The sequence below is a fragment of the Nerophis lumbriciformis genome, linkage group LG20 (assembly GCF_033978685.3).
Source record: "Nerophis lumbriciformis linkage group LG20, RoL_Nlum_v2.1, whole genome shotgun sequence".
In the NCBI taxonomy this organism is placed as follows: Eukaryota; Metazoa; Chordata; class Actinopteri; order Syngnathiformes; family Syngnathidae; genus Nerophis; species Nerophis lumbriciformis.
Window position 1 is genome coordinate 40044539 of NC_084567.2, and position 13143 is coordinate 40057681.

Sequence of the window (13143 nt, forward strand, 5' to 3'; positions counted from 1 at the left end):
CGCAGGCGCGATGGAGCGGCACTTTTATTGTGAAGACAGGAACTGTGCAGTCAGTCTTTAGGCTTGTGACGGGATGTACGTTTGAAATAAAAAAGTGTCTTTTTTCCTTCACACTTTTGATTGATTGATTGGAACTTTTATTAGTAGATTGCACAGTACAGTACATATTCCGTACAATTGACCACTAAATGGTAACACCTCAATAAGTTTTTCAACTTGTTTAAGTCAGGTCATGTGACCGCCTGGCTCTGTTTGATTGGTCCAACGTCACCAGTGACTGCATCTGATTGGTGGAACGGAGTCAAACGTCACTAGTGACTGCATTTTATTGGTGGAACGGAATGAAACGTCACCAGTAACGCAGGCACTTTGAAGGTCTGTCTGACAGACCAAAACAAACAAAGCGTGCATTAACAGATCGATAAAAATTAGTAGCGAGTAGCGAGCTGAATGTAGATAAAAGTAGCGGAGTAAAAGTAAAAGTAAGTTGCATTAAAACTACTCTTAGAAGTACAATGTATCCCAAAAGTTACTCAAGTAGATGTAACGGAGTAAATGTAGTGCGTTACTACCCACCTCTGCTCCTGAGTATAAGTCGCACCCCCGGCCAAACTATGAAAAAAACTGCGACTTATAGTCTGAAAAATACGGTATATTATAGTTTGTTTTTTTTAAAGGAAAAAAATAAAAGGTTCAAAGATGTTAGTGTGTGTAGTTTTTAAAGGGGAACATTATCACAATTTCAGAAGGGTTAAAACCATTAAAAATCAGTTCCCAGTGGCTTATTTTATTTTTCAATTTTTTTCTCTAAATTTTACCAATCACGCAATATCCCTAAAAAAAAGCTTCAAAGTGCCTGATTTTAACCATTGTTATATACACCCGTCCATTTTCCTGTGACGTCACATAGTGATGCCAACACAAACAAACATGGCGGATAGAACAGCAAGGAATAGCGACATTAGCTCGGATTCAGACTCGGATTTCAGCGGCTTAAGCGATTCAACAGATTACGCATGTATTGAAACGGATGGTTATAGTGTGGAGGCAGGTACCGAAAACAAAATTGAAGAAGAAACTGAAGCTATTGAGCCATATCGGTTTGAACCGTATGCAAGCGAAACCGACGAAAACGACACGACAGCCAGCGACACGGGAGAAAGCGAGGACGAATTCGGCGATCGCCTTCTAACCAACGATTGGTATGTGTTTGTTTGGCATTAAAGGAAACTAACAACTATGAACTAGGTTTACAGCATATGAAATACATTTGGCAACAACATGCACTTTGAGAGTGCAGACAGCCCAGTTTTCATCAATTAATATATTCTGTAGACATACCCTCATCTGCTCTCTTTTCCTGAAAGCTGATCTGTCCAGTCCAGTTGGAAATGCATCTGCTTTGAGTGTCGCAGGATATCCACACATTCTTGCCATCTCTGTCGTAGCATAGCTTTCGTCGGTAAAGTGTGCGGAACAAACGTCCAATTTCTTGCCACTTTCGCATCTTTGGGCCACTGGTGCAACTTGAATACCGTCCCTGTTCGTGTTGTTACACCCTCCGACAACACACCAACGAGGCATGATGTCTCCAAGGTACGGAAAACAGTCGAAAAAACGGAAAATAACAGAGCTGATTTGACTCGGTGTTTGTAATGTGTTTGAGAAAATGGCGGATTGCTTCCCGATGTGACGTTACGTTGTGACGTCATCGCTCTGAGAGCGAATAATAGAAAGGCGTTTACCGTATTTTCCGCACTATTAGCCGCACCTAAAAACCACAAATTTACTCAAAAGCTGACAGTGCGGCTTTTAACCCGGTGCGCTTTATATATGGATTAATATTACGATTCATTTTCATAAAGTTTCGATCTCGCAACTACGGTAAACAGCCGCCATCTTTTTTCCCGGTAGAACAGGAAGCGCTTCTTCTTCTACGCAAGCAACCGCCAAGGTAAGCACCCGCCCCCATAGAACAGGAAGCGCTTCTTCTTCTACTGTAAGAAACCACCCGCCCGCGTAGAAGAAGAAAAAGCGCGCGGATATACCGTATGTTTCATTTCCTTTGTGTGTTTACATCTGTAAAGACCACAAAATGGCTCCTACTAAGCGTCAGGGATCCGGTTCATGAAAAGACGCAATCTCTCCATCCGCACACGGATTACTATTTCACAGCAACTGATATTCCTGTGAACCGCACTGTGGATACAACGGGAGCACGTACGGTGAATATTCGCACCACAGGGAATGAGAAGTCATCCTTCACTGTGGTTCTAGCTTGCCATGCTAATGGCCAGAAACTTCCACCCATGGTGATATTCAAAAGGAAGACCTTGCCAAAAGAGACCTTTCCAGCCGGCGTCATCATAAAAGCTAACTCGAAGGGATGGATGAAGAAAAGATGAGCGAGTGGTTAAGGTAAGTTTAAGTTTACGCGAAGAGGCCGGGTGGTTTTTTTCACGCAGCTCTGTCCATGTTGATATACGTATGTTTGTGATTGCACATTTGCGTACATTTTGGGAGTGAACAGAGTTGTTAGAACGCTGGTTTTTAATATATTATTAAAGTTTGACTGACCTATCTGACTGTTTTTTTGACATTCCTTTAGCGCAGTTAGATGCGGCTTACAACACCGGGCGGCTTATAGGTGGACAAAGTTTTGAAATATGCCGTTCATTGAAGGTGCGGCTTTTAACCCAGGGCGCCTTATGGTGCGGAAAATACGGTAAGTGTACGTTATATGAGGCATAAATAACCAACTGGTATGTTAACGTAACATATTATGGTAAGAGTCATTCAAATAACTATAACATATAGAACATTACCAAACAATCTGTCACTCCTAATCGCGAAATCCCATGAAATATCATACGTCTAGTCTCTTACGTGAATGAGCTAGATAATATTATTTGATATTTTACGGTAATGTGTTAATAATTTCACACATAAGTCGCTCCTGAGTATAAGTCGCACACCCGGCCAAACTATGAAAAAAACTGCGACTTATAGTCCAAAAAATACGGTATATTATTGTCTATTTGTTTTTAAGGAAAAAAATAAAAGGTTCAAAGATGTCAGTGTGTGTAGTTTTTAAGCACATTCAACAATAATGAGCCTTCCCGGTAAGGTCTATTCAGGTGTACTGGAGAGGAGGCTGCGCCGGATAGTCGAACCTCGGATTCAGGAGGAACAGTGTGGTTTTCGTCCTGGTCGTGGAACTGTGGACCAGCTCTATACTCTCGGCAGGGTCCTTGAGGGTGCATGGGAGTTTGCCCAACCAGTCTACATGTGTTTTGTGGACTTGGAGAAGGCATTCGACCGTGTCCCTCGGGAAGTCCTGTGGGGAGTGCTCAGAGAGTATGGGGTATCGGACTGTCTGATTGTGGCAGTCCGCTCCCTGTATGCTCAGTGCCAGAGCTTGGTCCGCATTGCCGGCAGTAAGTCGCACCCGTTTCCAGTGAGGGTTGGACTCCGCCAGGGCTGCCCTTTGTCAACCATTCTGTTCATAACTTTTATGGACAGAATTTCTAGGCGCAGTCAAGGCGTTGAGGGGATCTGGTTTGGTGGCTGCAGGATTAGGTCTCTGCTTTTTGCAGATGATGTGGTCCTGATGGCTTCATCTGGCCAGGATCTTCAGCTCTCACTGGATCGGTTCGCAGCCGAGTGTGAAGCGACTGGGATGAGAATCAGCACCTCCAAGTCCGAGTCCATGGTTCTCACCCGGAAAAGGGTGGAGTGCCATCTCCGGGTTGGGGAGGAGATCTTGCCCCAAGTGGAGGAGTTCAAGTACCTCGGAGTCTTGTTCACGAGTGAGGGAAGAGTGGATCGTGAGATCGACAGGCGGATCGGTGCGGCGTCTTCAGTAATGCGGACGCTGTATCGATCCGTTGTGGTGAAGAAGGAGCTGAGCCGGAAGGCAAAGCTCTCAATTTACCGGTCGATCTACGTTCCCATCCTCACCTATGGTCATTAGCTTTGGGTTATGACCGAAAGGACAAGATCACGGGTACAAGCGGCCGAAATGAGTTTCCTCCGCCGGGTGGCGGGGCTCTCCCTTAGAGATAGGGTGAGAAGCTCTGCCATCCGGGGGGAGCTCAAAGTAAAGCCGCTGCTCCTCCACATATAGAGGAGCCAGATGAGGTGGTTCGGGCATCTGGTCAGGATGCCACCCGAACGCCTCCCTAGGGAGGTGTTTAGGGCACGTCCGACCGGTAGGAGGCCGCGGGGAAGACCCAGGACACGTTGGGAAGACTATGTCTCCCGGCTAGCCTGGGAACGCCTCGGGGTCCCACAGGAAGAGCTGGACGAAGTGGCTGGGGAGAGGGAAGTCTGGGCTTCCCTGCTTAGGCTGCTGCCCCCGCGACCCGACCTCGGATAAGCGGAAGAAGATGGATGGATGGAACAATAATGAGATATACATTTGAATAAAATTGTATTTGTCTCTTTTCCAATCTGCAGCACTTTAAGATTCCAGAAATATAAAGTGCATTATAAATAAAACTCAATATTATTATTATGACCGTAAATATTTTGTTCATAATAACCTTAATATGAAATTGCCATATCCATGTATCCCAAGCTGATGCAAAGTCTAGTTCTGGCCTCCAACTGAAGTAGTACACTCCATTTTGCCAACACTGATTCAGGACACAATTAAATCAACAGACATAATTAAAATAATTCAATAATAACCTAATTGTTATGATGCCCATGGAGGCTTTCTAAAAAATATTTTAGAATTGTTCTGCAGTTCAACAACGAGTGCATTTCTTGCTAATAATCATATCATGTATACCAGGAAAGTCACTAATTATCTGGCTGCCTTCAGGGTAAGTCTGATTTGATTTGGAAATAAACATAATATAAATACTCATAATTCAATTGCCCACTCCAATCTGCACATAATGTGGCCTAATTGGCGACTTGTCCCAGGGTGTATGAACACTGCCTTCCAGTTGCATTTCTTATAAAGTTAAATAAACTGTTTAATAAATAAATAGCTCCCTAAAATGCATTAGCAATATCATACACTATTCAAGACCACGTCGTTCATGAAGGGTTATATGATGTACTTCCATAATGTTCTATACAACTAGAGGTGTAACGGTACACAAACATTTCAGTTCGGTACGTACCTCGGTTTAGAGGTCACAGGTCGGTTCATTTTCGGTACAGTAAGAAAACAACAAAATATACATTTTTTGGTTATTTATTTACCAAATTTGTAAACAATGGCTTTATCCTTTTAACATTGAGAACACTATAATAATTCTGCCCACGTTAATCAACATTAAACTGCCTCAAGTTGTTGCTCAGATTAAATCAAATGACAAAACTTTTCTTCTACATATAAAAAGTGCAACATTAAACAGTTTCAAGTCAACTCATCATGCTTAATTTATTACAACATTTGGGAAGCCTGTAGTTGATTTCTATTTTGAGAATGTTATATTTTGATCAACATGTGATAGCAGGGACCCTGCCATTCAAAACTAGGCTGCTGCTTTACTAATGATTAATGTAACTATAGCTGAAAAAATAAGTACAATAGCAATAGGAGAGACAATTCATCCCTGAACACCATGGAGTTCATGTAGGCTTAATGATGCACTTACATTATTATATCAACTATCAGAGACAGAAACTCTTCATTTAACATAATGTCCTGCTTCAACACAGCTCAATCAACACAGAAAAAGGTAAAGTGAAATAACAGACAGACAGGGCTTTGCTGTCCGTAACACACACACACACACACACACCGCAAAATGAGCTAACGTTACGCTCAAAGCGAATTAGCCTTCACCTCAAGCCAGGACTGCGAGCGAGCTGAGCTGCCTTTTATATTTCTAGAAGGTCAACGGGCTCATAGTGATGTTACTAGTAGTTGACTGGGAGGTGTTTATTATAATTTGGGGAGAGTCCGTGGCCTGATGCTTACCTGCTAAACGCTAAGCACTGACTCTCTGCGCTCTGAATATGCACTGCTGATTGGCTGTTACCGCTCTGAATACGCACTGCTGATTGGCTGTTACCGCTCTGTGTGTAACCAATCAGATGGTTGTGTGGGTGGGACAATGCTGGGTGCTGTGTAGAGGACTGACAGAGACAGAGGCAGAAGGAAGCGGAGGCAGCTACTTAATATGTTCGTGTGGAAAACTCGTTCGGTACACCTCCGAACTGAACCGAAACCCCCGTACCAAAACAGTTCAATACAAATACACGTACCGTTACACCCCTAGAATGTGTATATGTTTACTGCAATACAAGTGTATATCACTCTTTCCTGTGTTTCCCTCTCACAGACAGCAAGTGCACCTTCTTACACACGTCACATACTGTCACGTCATACGTCACATACTCTCACATCATACGTCACATACTGTCACGTCATACGTCACATACTGTCACGTCATACGTCACATACGTATATGTCCTCCCCGAGCAGAGAGGTAGCAGCATGGCTAACGTTAGCTGTGATGCTAGCGCAGCCGTGCGAGCAACGCTCCCTCTAAGGTGCTCGCCTGTGCAATTGCGCACTGTTTAAGCGTCCTCTGCGCATAGCAAATCTATGCCACGCACAAAATCAAATAAAAAAATAAGCGCATAACCATTTTCGACACACGGACACGACAGAGAAAACAGTTTTCGTCATTATTGTTCAAATATTGTAGCGTATGTCGAGACGCTTATCTCCATTCGGTGCCACACGCCCACACCATCAAAATGCAGAGGCAAAAATTTCCACATCAACACCGTATGAAAAAATTAGTGATTTTTTTAGTTGTGATTTCCTTCTCTGCATGAAAGTTTAAAAGTAGCATATATTAATGCAGTATGAAGAAGAATGTTTTAATGTAGACACATAGAATCATCATACTGCTGTGATTATATGAATCAAGTGTTCATTCAAGGCTTAGGCAAAATATCGAGATATATATCGTGTATCGCAATATGGCCTTAAAATATCGCAATATTAAAAAAAAAAAAAGGCCATATCGCCCAGCCCTAGTTCAATGATGCCATTTCTGTTTGTCATGTATAATTTAGTCTATTTTGTGTTTATCCTTGAATAAACAGTTCAGTTTCTTGTTACCAACCATTGTGTGTTATTCAAACTCACCTAATTCAGCTGGCTAGTTGTTATCAAGAGTACTAAAACCCTTTTCAACATGATTCTGACAACTAAGTAGGCTAAATAACTTTAAACTTTAATACATGCTCGGATAGGCCATTATCGGTCAGTATCGGTATCGGATCGGAAGTGCAAAAACAATATCGGTATCGGATCGGAAGTGCAAAAACCTGGATCGGGACATCCCTAGTGTGTATGTGAATGTGTATATGTATGTGTGTATGTATATATGTACCGGTATATGCATGTGTATATGTATACTGCAATACAAGTGTATATCCATCCATCCATCCATCTTCTTCCGCTTATCCGAGGTCGGGTCGCGGGGGCAGCAGCCTAAGCAGGGAAGCCCAGACTTCCCTCTCCCCAGCCACTTCGTCCAGCTCTTCCTTTGGGACACCGAGGCGTTCCCAGGCCAGCCGGGAGACATAGTCTTCCCAACGTGTCCTGGGTCTTCCCCGCGGCCTCCTACCGGTCGGACGTGCCCTAAACACCTCCCTAGGGAGGCGTTCGGGTGGCATCCTGACCAGATGCCCGAACCACCTCATCTGGCTCCTCTCCATGTGGAGGAGCAGCGGCTTTACTTTGAGCTCCTCCCGGATGACAGAGCTTCCCACCCTATCTCTAAGGGAGAGCCCCGCCACCCGGCGGAGGAAACTCATTTGGGCCGCTTGTACCCGTGATCTTGTCCTTTCGGTCATAACCCAAAGCTCGTGACCATAGGTGAGGATGGGAACGTAGATCGACCGGTAAATTGAGAGCTTTGCCTTCCGGCTCAGCTCCTTCTTCACCACAACGGATCGATACAGCGTCCGCATTACTGAAGACGCCGCACCGATCCGCCTGTCGATCTCACGATCCACTCTTCCCTCACTCGTGAACAAGACTCCTAGGTACTTGAACTCCTCCACTTGGGGCAACATCTCCTCCCCAACCCGTGTATATGTACGGTATGTGTATATGTATGTGCATATGTATACTGCAATAAAAGTGTACATGTGTGTGTATATTTTTATGTATATGTATGTGTATATGTATACTGCCATGCAAGTGTGTGTATGTGAATGTTTATATATGTATGTGTATAGTGCAATACAAGTGTATATGTATGTGTATATGTATACTGCAATGCAAGTGTGTGTGTACGTGAATGTGTATATGTATGTGCATATGTATACTGCAAGCAAGAGTGTGTATGCATACGTATATATGTGTGTGTGTAAATGTGTGTGTGTACTGACCACTGCGTGCTGTTTGTGTATAAGTATATATGTAAATGTGTGTGTGTGTGTGTGTGTGTGTGTGTGTGTGTGTAGTGACCAGTGTGTGCTGCTGCTTGGCGTAAACAAGTGTGAGAGAACAATGGCCAGGGTTGCTTTACTTCATCCCTAAATACTAACATGCACGCATCGCTTCAAGGGTGACATCAATGTGTGTGTGTGTGTGTGTGTGTGTGTGTGTGTGTGTGTGTGTGTGTGTGTGTGTGTGTGTGTGTGTGCGTGTGTCTGTGTTTGTGTGTGTCTCTGTGTGCGTGTGTGCATGTGTCTGTGTGTGTTTTTTTGTGTGTGTGTGTGTGTGTGTGTGTGTGTGTGTGTGTGTGTGTGTGTGTGTGTGTGTGTGTGTGTGTGTGTGTGTGTGTGTGTGTGTGTGTGTGTGTGTGTGTGTGTGTGCATGACGACAACAAGTCAGCAGCTAACATTAGCTGGCCGCACTCGCTCGGGATGTTCAGCGCGCACGACAGAAGACTGAGTCCGAGAGCGGGTGTTTCGGGGAAGAAGCAAAAACCCGCGCGCTGATGTTCTCTGTGGAAAAAAGCAGTTTTAATGAAAATAATCCGAGATGTTTACCTGTTAGAGTAGCTCCACTCCACAGGGCGCCGCCATCTTGAACGCCTCACAGCCCTTCCGCACCAATGTCAGCCTCCGCCGTCATCAAGGCTGCATGTAAACTAATCCCTTAAGTAACCCGCCGCCACTAATACTGCGTGTCACTCGTCCAATCAACATATACATTACACATACAGATGTGTCTGATGATATTCACATTTTTAATTTGTTCTCAGCATGAATATTCGCCGCCCCTGTCAGGGCAAGAGTGTTTGTCCCAGCGACTCATTGGCGGAGGGCTGAAGTTTGTGTGATGCGGTTTTCGCGTGACCCACATGTTGACTGCGCACGCGCAAACACGTTTCTGATCAGGTCGTTTTAGTGATCAGGCACTAAGTACTAATTCAATTTAAAAATATATATATAAATAGAAAAAAATAAATAAATAATAAAACAATTATTAAAATAAAATAATACAAAAAATATTATTAATTAAAAAAAAATCTAAACATTTACAAAAAAAAAAAAAAAAAAGTTCAATAATTATTGAAAATTACAGTAGGAAGTCAGACAATCATAAATGAAACCACATTTCTATGATTGATGATGAATTGAACTGGGAATCTCATGTATTCATCGAAGCTTAGAGATGGCTATGCAGAACGGAGCTAAAACTTAACTGGCTGCAAAGTAAAACAAAAACAGAATGCTGGACGACAGCAAAGACTTACGGGCGCGAGTGTTTGTCCCAGCGACTCATTGGCGGAGGGCTGAAGTTTGTGTGATGCGGTTTTCGCGTGATCCACATGTTGACTGCGCACGCGCAAACACGTTTCTGATCAGGTAGTTTTAGTGATCAGGCACTAAGTACTAATTAAATTTTTTTTTTTAATTATAAATAGAAAATAATAATAATTATAATAATAATAAAACAATTATTAAAATAAAATAACACAAAAAATATTATTAATTAAAAAAAAATAAAAAATCTAAACATTTACAAAAATCAAAAAATATTAAAAAAAATGTTCAATAATTATTGAAAATTACTGTTGCAAGTCAGACAATCATAAACGAAACCACATTTCTAAGTATAATGATTGATGATAAATTGAACTGGAAATCTCATGTATCCATTGAAGCTTAGGGATGGCTATGCAGAACGTAGCTAAAACTTAACTGGCTGCAAAGTAAAACAAAAACAGAATGCTGGATGACAGCAAAGACTTACGGGCGCGAGTGTTTGTCCCAGCGACTCATTGGCGGAGGGCTGAAGTTTGTGTGATGCGGTTTTCGCGTGACCCACATGTTGACTGCGCACGCGCAAACACGTTTCTGATCAGGTCGTTTTAGTGATCAGGCACTAAGTACTAATTCAATTTAAAAAAAAATTATAAATAGAAAATAATAATAATAATAAAACAATTATTAAAATAAAATAACACAAAAAATATTATTAATTTAAAAAAATAAAAAATCTAAACATTTACAAAAATCAAAAAATATTTAAGAAAAAAGTTCAATAATTAATGAAAATTACAGTAGGAAGTCAGACAATCACAAATGAAACCACATTCTAGGTATAATGATTGATGATAAATTGAACTGGAAATCTCATGTATCCATCGAAGCTTAGGGATGGCTATGCAGAACGTAGCTCAAACTTAACTGGCTGCAAAGTAAAACAAAAACAGAATGCTGGACGACAGCAAAGACTTACGGGCGCGAGTGTTTGTCCCAGCGACTCATTGGCGGAGGGCTGAAGTTTGTGGGATGCGGTTTTCGCGTGATCCACATGTTGACTGCGCACGCGCAAACACGTTTCTGATCAGGTAGTTTTAGTGATCATGCACTAAGTACTAATTCAATTAAAAAATACATATATATAAATAGAAAAAATAAATAAATAAATAATAAAACAATTATTAAAATAAAATAATACAAAAAATATTATTAATTAAAAAAAAAATCTAAACATTTACAAAAATAAAAAAATAAAAAAAAGTTCAATAATTATTGAAAATTACAGTAGGAAGTCAGACAATCATAAATGAAACCACATTTCTATGATTGATGATGAATTGAACTGGAAATCTCATGTATCCATTGAAGCTTAGGGATGGCTATGCAGAACGTAGCTAAAACTTAACTGGCTGCAAAGTAAAACAAAAACAGAATGCTGGACGACAGCAAAGACTTACGGGCGCGAGTGTTTGTCCCAGCGACTCATTGGCGGAGGGCTGAAGTTTGTGTGATGCGGTTTTCGCGTGATCCACATGTTGACTGCGCACGCGCAAACACGTTTCTGATCAGGTCGTTTTAGTGATCAGGCACTAAGTACTAATTCAATTTTTTTTTTTTATTATAAATAGAAAATAATAATAATTATAATAATAATAAAACAATTATTAAAATAAAATAACACAAAAATATTATTAATTTAAAAAAATAAAAAATCTAAACATTTACAAAAATCAAAAAATATTAAAGAAAAATGTTCAATAATTATTGAAAATTACAGTTGCAAGTCAGACAATCACAAATGAAACCACATTTCTAGGTATAATGATTGATGATAAATTGAACTGGAAATCTCATGTATCCATTGAAGCTTAGGCATGGCTATGCAGAACATAGCTAAAACTTAACTGGCTGCAAAGTAAAACAAAAACAGAATGCTGGACGACAGCAAAGACTTACGGGCGCGAGTGTTTGTCCCAGCGACTCATTGGCGGAGGGCTGAAGTTTGTGTGATGCGGTTTTCGCGTGACCCACATGTTGACTGCGCACGCGCAAACACGTTTCTGATCAGGTCGTTTTAGTGATCAGGCACTAGGTACTAATTCAATTAAAAAATATATATATAAATAGAAAAAAAACTAAAATAATAAAACAATTATTAAAATAAAATAATACAAAAAATATTATTAATTTTAAAAAAATCTAAACATTTACAAAAAAAAAAAAAAAAAAAAAAAAGTTCAATAATTATTGAAAATTACTGTAGGAAGTCAGACAATCATAAATGAGACCACATTTCTATGATTGATGATGAATTGAACTGGAAATCTCATGTATCCATTGAAGCTTAGGGGTGGCTATGCAGAACGGAGCTAAAACCTAACTGGCTGCAAAGTAAAACAAAAACAGAATGCTGGACGACAGCAAAGACTTACGGGTGCGAGTGTTTGTCCCAGCGACTCATTGGCGTAGGGCTGAAGTTTGTGTGATGCGGTTTTCGCGTGACCCACATGTTGACTGTGCACGCGCAAACACGTTTCTGATCAGGTAGTTTTAGTGATCAGGCACTAAGTACTAATTCAATTTAAAAAAAAATATATAAATAAATAATTAAAAATAATAATAATAAAACAATTATTGAAATAAAATAATACAAAAAATATTATTAATTAAAAAATAAAAAATAAATCTAAACATTTACAAAAATTTAAAAATATAAAAAAATGTTTAATAATTATTGAAAATTACAATAGGAAGTCAGACAAAAATAAACAAAACCACATTTCTAGGTATAATGATTGATGATGAATTGAACTGGAAATCTCATGTATCCATTGAAGCTTAGGCATGGCTATGCAGAACGGAGCTAAAACTTAACTGGCTGCAAAGTAACACAAAAACAGAATGCTGGACGACAGCAAAGACTTACGGGCGCGAGTGTTTGTCCCAGCGACTCATTGGCGGAGGGCTGAAGTTTGTGTGATGCGGTTTTTGCGTGACCCACATGTTAACTGCGCACGCGCAACCACGTTTTTGATCAGGTAGTTTTAGTGATCATGCACTAGGTACTAATTCAATTAAAAAATACATATATATAAATTAAAAAAATAAAAATAAATAAATAATAAAACAATTATTAAAATAAAATAATACAAAAAATATTATTAATAAAAAAAATAAAAAATCTAAACATTTACAAAAATTAAAAAATATAAAAAAATGTTTAATAATTATTGAAAATTACAGTAGGATGTCAGACAATCATAAACGAAACCACATTTCTAGGTATAATGATTCATGATCAATTGAACTGGAAATCTCATGTATCCATTGAAGCTTAGGGATGGCTATGCAGAACGTAGCTAAAACTTAACTGGCTGCAAAGTAAAACAAAAACAGAATGCTGGACGACAGCAAAGACTTACGGGCGCGAGTGTTTGT

General features: G+C 40.3%; 1 protein-coding gene across 1 annotated transcript in view; it reads right to left on the reverse strand.

Annotated features, from left to right (window-relative positions):
* The window catches only part of tsc1b (TSC complex subunit 1b), an 82839-nt gene extending 73717 nt beyond the window's left edge, over nt 1-9122 (reverse strand). The window contains exon 1 of the mRNA XM_072915360.1: nt 8983-9122. The gene's annotated coding sequence lies outside the window, so the exon portion shown is untranslated. The remainder of the gene's footprint in view (nt 1-8982) is intronic.
* Between the last annotated feature and the right edge of the window lie 4021 nt (nt 9123-13143).